The following is an 8,787-nucleotide window of genomic DNA, read 5'->3' on the forward strand; positions in this document are numbered from 1 at the left end:
AAGAGAAGGTGATAGGCATGATTTTGTGGTCAGTCAAGTGCCATTACTTTATGTACCAGTGGACTTTTCAGCTCCCACAGGAAGAACAAGACTAGACAATGTGTTAATATGACATTGCCCAAGATGACCAGATGTACATTTCCAAACTTCTTTCAGATCCCCAACATGACTTCTGGGTGTATAAGGTACTTTCCTGTACTGTATGTCTCAATGAGGTAAAAATATGGGGGACCCAACAAAGGAACCTCAGTACAAGTTTTTAGGATTTAACATACTACTGTATATGCAGCCCTTTGGACCACAAAAAGCACATACTGTAAGCCACTTTCACAGTGCAAGTTTCCTACAATTTATTGGCAGTACACCTTCATAATCCCAACAGGCACAAATGTGTCTCTCAAATGTAATCTCAATGCACTTATTCCCCAACGTTACTCACATGTGCACTTTGATTTATTGTGCAATTGTTTCACTACACAGTTTCAGGTTCCTTCTAACTCTGCCATTGTTGATTTGACACGTTCCCAATTTCAGATATTAAGGAAAGAGATATGAACATGCACAGTGGGGTAGAAAAATCACAATTCCGGTCATATTGGTTTTGTATCTATTCAGGGACTACATACAGTTTCAGACCTGATTTAAAATGATTTGATTTTTTTGTATTCAGAAAATCATATGTGTGCCACTTCACCTTGCATATCCATAGTAAATGATTTAGTCTTTATTTTTATTGATGTAGTTTCTACAGTAAGTGTAACATTGTTTCTGTTTTTCTCACAGTGTGGATATTAACAAACTATCGAGTGTAGTTTTTAAAAGATCTGAACACTTAATATAGGTCTCTACACTGAAGAGTACAGCAGCAAAGAGACACTTTTTTCATGAGTGCATGATATCTTGTCTATTGCAGGCTCTTAATGCATTTTATTTTTTGTGATTTATTAGATTTTTTATGTGTTTCCTTTGCTAATGGGAACATAAGACAAGCTTACTGACTCTGTTTTCCAATGTTCCCAGTCAACAGAGATTTTCAGCACAGATAATTGATAGAATTTCTCTTTTTGCCTCCTTCTTTCATTTACGCCTTCCTACACCTTTCTCCTGCTAGCCATTTCTCAGACTGTCATCTCCCTGGTTTTCCTCGACATCTCCTTTCCTGTCTCATTTGTTCCGTTTTGCTGTTACTCAACCTAACACACAAAAAAGGTCAAAGTTACCAAATTTGCTTAACAAATAAAATAAAAGCTAAGCTCTCCAAAGAGAGAGAGGTCTAATTGCAAACCCTGTTCAACCGTAATGCGATTGAGGAGCTCGAGGACTTTTTAGGCCAGTTGGTGCATATTGAAGCCCTTGTCCTCAGCTCATAATCCAATTGCTGAAGATTAATCCATGTGACCACATTGATAAAATCTTTGTTCTGTCAGTAGATGGGACCGGGACACAAAATAAACTGCACACAGTGGTTTCTGATAGTAAGTGGGACTATTAATTTAACGGTTTAATAATGAGCAAAATAAACTAATTAAAATTAGTCATGAATATAGCACTTTCTTACTCATGCTATTAATTTGTATTATTTAGAGCTATTATACCACAGCTTGGTATAACTGCAAATTAAAACTGCAAATTAAAAGGCCTGAGTGGCAAGGGACAGCATCAAAATAAAGTACTACTTGTATCCTGTTTTCCAAAAGAATTTTAAGTGATTTAGTAGATTTACATCACTGGCATACTTTCATACACTTGTAAACAAACCATTACTGATCTGATAACTGAATCTGAATTTACTGATTAGTGCAGAACACAACATCCTTAGCTATAATAGTGGATGTAGAAAAAGTCGTTCCCAAGAAATAAGACCTTCCATTGATGGATTGGTTGTGCCATTTATCTCCACATACTGTAGTTTTTAGAGTTGTGACAATCAACCAGAAACACTGTCACTGTTGTTGTCGAACTTACATTATTGACTAAATTTTGACCTGCACAACTCAGGTCACTTAAATAAATCAATAAATCTACAAATAAATACTACTGGGTGAAGCCACGGCTGTAACAAAAGCTTTCATTACCTGCGCCATCCACATCATCCCACACTCATGCATACCAGGATATGTTTGCTCAAAATATATTTGACATGAGGATTAAAATTAGACCATAAGCCGTAGTGAATCTTCCAACAACATAATGAGACCAAACCTATATTTGAATCTCATAGAAATTATTACAGGAATAAAAATATCAGTTTTGACCAATTTGAACCCATAGTCATTAAAAGGGTGAACTGATATAGCTGTGTCAATAATTGTAATCATGTCTAAAACTATAAAACTATGCATTACCCCTTCACTGCAATGTAGAATGTATAAGTATAAACATGTCTATTTCTTCTTAGTGTTATATTTTGTAGTGTTCAAAAATAAAGTGGACTATAAATCCTTTCTGAAGACAAAGGCAAAGGAACAGTGTGTTTGTATGAATCTGATGTGATAGAGATTATTCCTGTCTTGTTTTCCAACAAGAGAACTATACCTCAAGCTACTCTTTACGGAGTCATAGTGTATCTCCACCATCAGTCTAATATTAGAGAGCGGAGGTCATCACAGGACACTTCCTCCCTAAACATAGAGTATTTGGGGTGTCAGACATGAATGGTTTTTATTAAGTCAGACATGAATGGTTTTTATTAAGTACAGTAAATAATCACTGTGCTTTTGTTGGACTGTGCCACATGGCAAAATGATGATGATAATAATAATAATAATAATAATAATAATAATAATAATAATAATAATAATAATAATAATAATAATAATAATAATGAAAGATGGACATTCTCAGCTGAGGACACTTAAGCAAAGGTGAACCAGAACATGTCTGATGGTGAAGTTAAAAGGCTGGATGAATATAACTGATTTTAATGACTGCCATGACTCATGTTTTTGATGTATATTAATGTGCCATTGGTTTTTCCATTGAGCTGAGCCAAACATGACAGTCACATTTATACTCAACCTCTCAGATAAGAAGACTTTTATTTGGATAACATTCTGGAAATGGGTTATAAAGAAACAGCATGGTCTTGGGGAGCCATTTAATTATGTTTTATATCAATTATTCTCAAGCCAGCTGTATTGTAAGCACAGACCTTAATTTATGTTAGACAGTAAGTTCAAACTAAGACTATCCAAACAGAAAAAAATCATAAAAAACATTAAAATCTGTTGGTGGTTTGTTAACATTGGCTTACTCTAGTGCTTCACTTTTTTGTCTGCAGTGGGCCATTTCATTAAAAGCTGTAGAAAGTCTGTATCTTGAAAAGCTCTCAAGAGGCCATTTTTTATTGTGTAACATTATTACTCAAGAGTCAAGATCGAGCTGAGGTCATCTTATCCGATTACAGAGAGCAACAAAAAAGCAAAAGAAGTTGGTGAACACAGGATTAAACTGGGAAATATTATACTTTATTATACACAGTTACATGGATAGAATGCTACAGTAATACATTGCAATACAGACAATATTTAGGGCAATATAAGAGATCAGTACAATCAACTCACAGACTAACCAGCTAAATTTAGCTAAATAGCTAAAACCCAGAAAACAGAAAGACACCAAAAATGAGCAGGATCTCTGATCTGATGTGGTTATAGTACAAAACCCTACTCTTATGTTTACATTGTACAGTTTTGTTGAATTTGCACCTGCTTCTTGATGTGTGATGTCATTTTCATCATGTAAAGAGATTGTGATGTCATGCTATGTCATGATTTCTCTCACATGCTATGTCATGATTTCTCTCTAATATAAAACCAAAAACAGAGAACAAAAACAGAGAAAAAATGCAGCCTGAAACTGGTCAACTTATGCTCTGGCAGAAATATTGAAGTCTAGAACAATACTCACAGATATGTAGACAAACACTGTTAAAACTAGTTAGTTAATCATTCATCTAGGTTGCTAAAAAGAAATAGTGGAGAACATAAAATGTGCAAACTTGTATATAAACTGTATATATACATTTGGGGGGGGGGGGTGTTACTATATATATAGCCAAGCTTAGGAATCTATGTCAATTCACAGGAGCACATTTAGCAATCTAACTGGTTAGTGGTAGCTAATTAGTTACTTAAAAAGAGAGCAAAGAAAAAAAGAGTAGAAAACAAAACTCGCAAGCTAAAAATGAATAGCATAGCCAGCAGACATGACTGCTGTTTAGAAATTTAAGAACACATTCAGACTAAAATGTTAGCAAGCTAGTCAGCATGTTATGTCTGTCATACACTGCTAAGCTCCTTATTCCACAGATATCTTTTATATGGGTTTGTGACATTGTTATGCTTTTGATTTTGCCTTCTATCAGCACAATGTGGGTCAAAATTTCCTGTTTCCTCCTCCAAACTGGGCACACACAGGAAGTCTACTAAAATAGAATATTTGTTAATTTCACACAGAAACACTGAAAGTCTTGGAAGATCAGCACAATCTCTGTCAAAGGTTACAAGAAACACCTTTTAACTTAGAAACTCATAGTTATAGCAGTGTTAAACAGTTAAGCAGTCCTTCCGGTATTTTCCCATAGCTCACACTTCTTCAAATGTTTGGCTGTGTACTGTATAAGTGAACTTTCTTTTCAAAAACATTTTGAGATATTAGAAAACACATTCATGGGTCTGAGCCCATACTGTACATTGTCCTTACCCAAAATTTAAATCTGCCGGGAAATGCTTTGTTATGGATGCTGTAGGGACAAATCTTATTTTACTGAAAATATTGCATTTAGTCGCAAATACAATGGACAATACAATACAGGACGAGGTGTGAGTCTTAAGTGGGTCAAGACCAAGGCAGGTCTGAGTCTAAAAGAAAGCAAGAGTCAAGCTGAGTCTTGACCAGAGATTGAAATTCAATTGACCTTTTGGAAAATCAGTTTCGAGAAACCCTTGGCTTGACAAAATTGTAACCCATTATTGGGACCCTATACAACTGTTCCAAACAGGACAAAGCGCGGCTGCTATAACACACACAAAAAAAAATAAAAAAATTGTGAAAAAGGCAAAATCAACCCTTTTACCTCATAGTAACCAAAGCTCAGTACCTAAATGACATTAAATAGAGAGAGACTCATGTGTTATTGATCATACTAAAATCAGATGGTTGTTAATGTCAAACTTTTTACACTTTTCTTGTGTGCCTCACTTAATCACCGGTCGCTAAGAATTCTAGTTAGATTCTAGGTGACAGGCCAGGATTCTAGGTGACTCACCTCCACACACAGCTTGGGCTCTGGAACCCAACTCCTCGAGAGAGGCTGGACTCTCTACTACTCTGGATTTGCCCGCGGTGAGAGGCAGCGGGCTGGTGTGGGCTTGCTCATAGCCCCCCAGCTCAGCAACCATGTGTTGGAGTTTACCCCGGTGAACGAGAGGGTCGTTTCCCTGCGCCTTCGAGTCAGGCAGGGGTCTCTCACTGTTATTTGTTCTTATGGGCCAAATGGCAGTGTAGAGTACACGACCTTCTTGGCATCTCTGGGAGGGGTGCTAGAAAGTGCCCCGACCGGGGACTCCGTCATTCTACTGGGGGATTCAACGCTCACGTGGGCAGCGACAGTGATACCTGGAGTGGTGTGATTGGGAGGAACGCCGCCCCCCCCCCCCCCCCCCCGAACCCGAGTGGTGTTCTGTTATTGGTCTGTTATTACTCTGTGCTAGTCACAGTTTGTCCATAACGAACACCATGTTCAAGCATAAGGGTGTCCATCAGTACACATGGCACCAGGACACCCTAGGTCGGAAGTCAATGATCGACTTTGTGGTTGTTTCATCTGACCTCAGGCCGTATGTCTTGGACACTGAAACATACCCCGGAAGTAAGGGATGCTGTCAAGCTGAAGAAGGAGTCCTATCGAGCCTGGTTGGCTAGGGGGACTCCGGAGGCAGCTGATAGGTACCGGAGGGCCAAGCGAGCTTCAGCCTGGGTGGTTGCAGAGGCAAAAACTCAGTTCTGGGAGGAGTTCGGTGAGGCCATGGAGAAGGACTATCGGTTGGCCTTGAAGAAATTCTGGCAAACCGTCCAGCGCCTCAGGAGGGGGAAGCAGTGCCCTGCGCACACTGTTTACAGTGGGACTGGGAATCTGCTGACTTCGACTGGTGACATCCTCGGACGGTGGAAGGAGTACTTCGAGGATCTCCTCAACCCCACCAACATGTCTTCCACTGAGGAAGCAGAGGCAGAGGGCTCGGTTGTGAACTCGTCGATCCCCAAAGCTGAGGTCACTGAGGTAGTTGAGAAGCTCCTCGGTGGCAAAGCACCGGGGGTCGATGAGATCCGCCCTTAGTACCTTAAGTATCTGGATGTTGTGGGGCTGTCTTGGTTGACACAACTCTGCAACATCGCGTGGCGGTTGGGGACAGTGCCTCAGGACTGGCAGACTGGGGTGGTGGTCCCTCTGTTTAAGAAGGGGGACCGGAGGGTGTGTTCCAACTACAGGGGGATCACACACCTCAGCATCCCCGGAAAAGTCCATGCCAGGGTACTGGAGAGGAGAATTCGAACCTCGAATTCAGGAGGAACAATGCGGGTTTCGTCCTGATCATGGACGAACACTGGACCATCTCTATACCCTCACCACATGTGCTTTGTGGATCTGGAGAAGGCATTCGACTGTGTCCCTCGTGGTGACCTGTGGGGGGTGCTCTGGGAGTATGGGGTCCGTGGCCCTCTGCTAAGGGCTGTCCGGTCCCTACATGACCGGAGCAGGAGTTTGGTTTGCATTGCCGGCAGTAAGTTAGACTTGTTCCCGGTGCATGTTGGACTCCGGCATGGCTGCCCTTTGTCACTGGTCCTGTTCATTATTTGTATGGACAGGATTTCTAGGCGCAGTCGGGGGCCGAAGGGAGTCCGGTTTGGGGACCACAGGATTTCGTCTCTGCTTTTTGCAGATGATGTTGTCCTGTTGGCTTCTTCAAATCAGGACCTTCAGCCTGCACTGGAACGGTTTGCAGATGAGTGTGAAGTGGCAGGGATGCGAATCATCACCTCCAAGTCCGAGGCCATGGTTCTCAGCCAGAAAAGGGTGGCTTGCCCCCTTCAGGTTGGTGGAGAGCTCCTGCCTCAAGTGGAGGAGTTTAAGTATCTTGGGGTCCTGTTCACGAGTGAGGGAAGGATGGAGCGGGAGATCGACAGGCAGTCGATCTACGTTCCTACCCTCACCTATGGTCATGAGCTTTGGGTCATGACCGAAAAGACAAGATCCCGGTTACAGGCGGCCGAAATGAGTTTCCTCCGCAGGGTGGCTGGGCGCTCCCTTAGAGATAGGGTGAGGAGCTCAGACACTCGGGAGGAGCTCAGAGTAGAGCCGCTGCTCCTCCACATCGAGAGGGGTCAGCTGAGGTGGCTCGGGCATCTGTTTTGGATGCTTCCTGGACGCCTCCCTGGGGAGGTGTTCTGGGCATGTCCAACCGGGAGGAGGCCCCGGGGAAGACCTAGGACACGCTGGAGGGACTATGTCTCTCGGCTGGCCTGGAAAAGCCTCGGTATTCACCCGGAAGAGCTGGAGGAAGTGTCTGGGAGAGGGAAGTCTGGGTGTCCCTGCTTGGACTGCTGCCCCCGCGACCCAGCCCCAGATAAGCGGTAGAAAATGGATGGATGGATGGATGGATGGATGGATGGATGGATGGATGGATGGATAGTTAGATTCTATTTAGGTACACTGTCACAGTGCATTTGCCTTTGCATTTATGCATTTCTAAATTGACTATTCCTCCTTTAATTTATACTATATACTTTAATTTATTTCTGAAATTCTACCTGAAGTAGTAGGCCATTCAGGTAATTTTGGAATACCCATTTTCAGATAATAAACCCTAATTCTGATCTATGATACTATTTAGTAGTATTTTGTTAATGAAATGCACTGAGCCTGGGCTGACCTGTTATGTTAAATAAAGCAAGGCTCTTCTAAATAAGCCTAACTTTCTTTAGTTAGGTTTGTGGAATACAGTAATCTTCAGGTGTTTCCTGATTTAATGAAACAGGTGTAGTTGGTTCTCTTTTTGATGTCACATTCAAATCATACAGTCTGCACTACTGACCAAAAATATATGAGAAATTTATAAATTTCTGACTGTGGCATTTGGTAGACACCCTTATCCAGAACAACTAATTACTGTATACACAGCTGAGCAGTTGAGGCTTGCTCAGGGGCCCAACAGTAGTGGCTTAGTGAACATGGGATTCAAACTCACAAACTTACCATTGGTAGTCCCAAACTTTTCAGCGTACAAAACTAACATTAGTACAAGAGGCATGATCCCATCAGCTTAGCATTAATCCTCCAAATAGCCACAACACACTCTTCTCTCTAACACAAAGATATTATTTTTTTAGAAGCATCTTTTAGATACTACACTATATAGCCAAAAGTATGTAAAAGCATGACCACCACAACCAGATGTGCTTGTTGAACATCCCTGTCCAAAAACAGGAGCATTAATAAAAGATTATTCAAGAAGTCCAAGATTAAATTCATTCATTTTCTACCATTTATCCGAACTTCTTGGGTCATGGGGAGCCTGTGCCTATCTCAGTCATAATCGGGCATCAAGGCGGGATACACCCTGGATGGAGTGCCAACCCATCGCAGGGCACACACACGCTCTCATTCACTCACGCAATCACACACTATGGACAATTTTCCAGAGATGCCAATCATCCTACCATGCATCCTCGTACCCGGAGGAAACCCCCGAGGCACGGGGAGAACATGCAAACTCCACACACACA

This window comes from Tachysurus fulvidraco, chromosome 1, assembly GCF_022655615.1.
Source record: "Tachysurus fulvidraco isolate hzauxx_2018 chromosome 1, HZAU_PFXX_2.0, whole genome shotgun sequence".
NCBI lineage: Eukaryota > Metazoa > Chordata > Actinopteri > Siluriformes > Bagridae > Tachysurus > Tachysurus fulvidraco.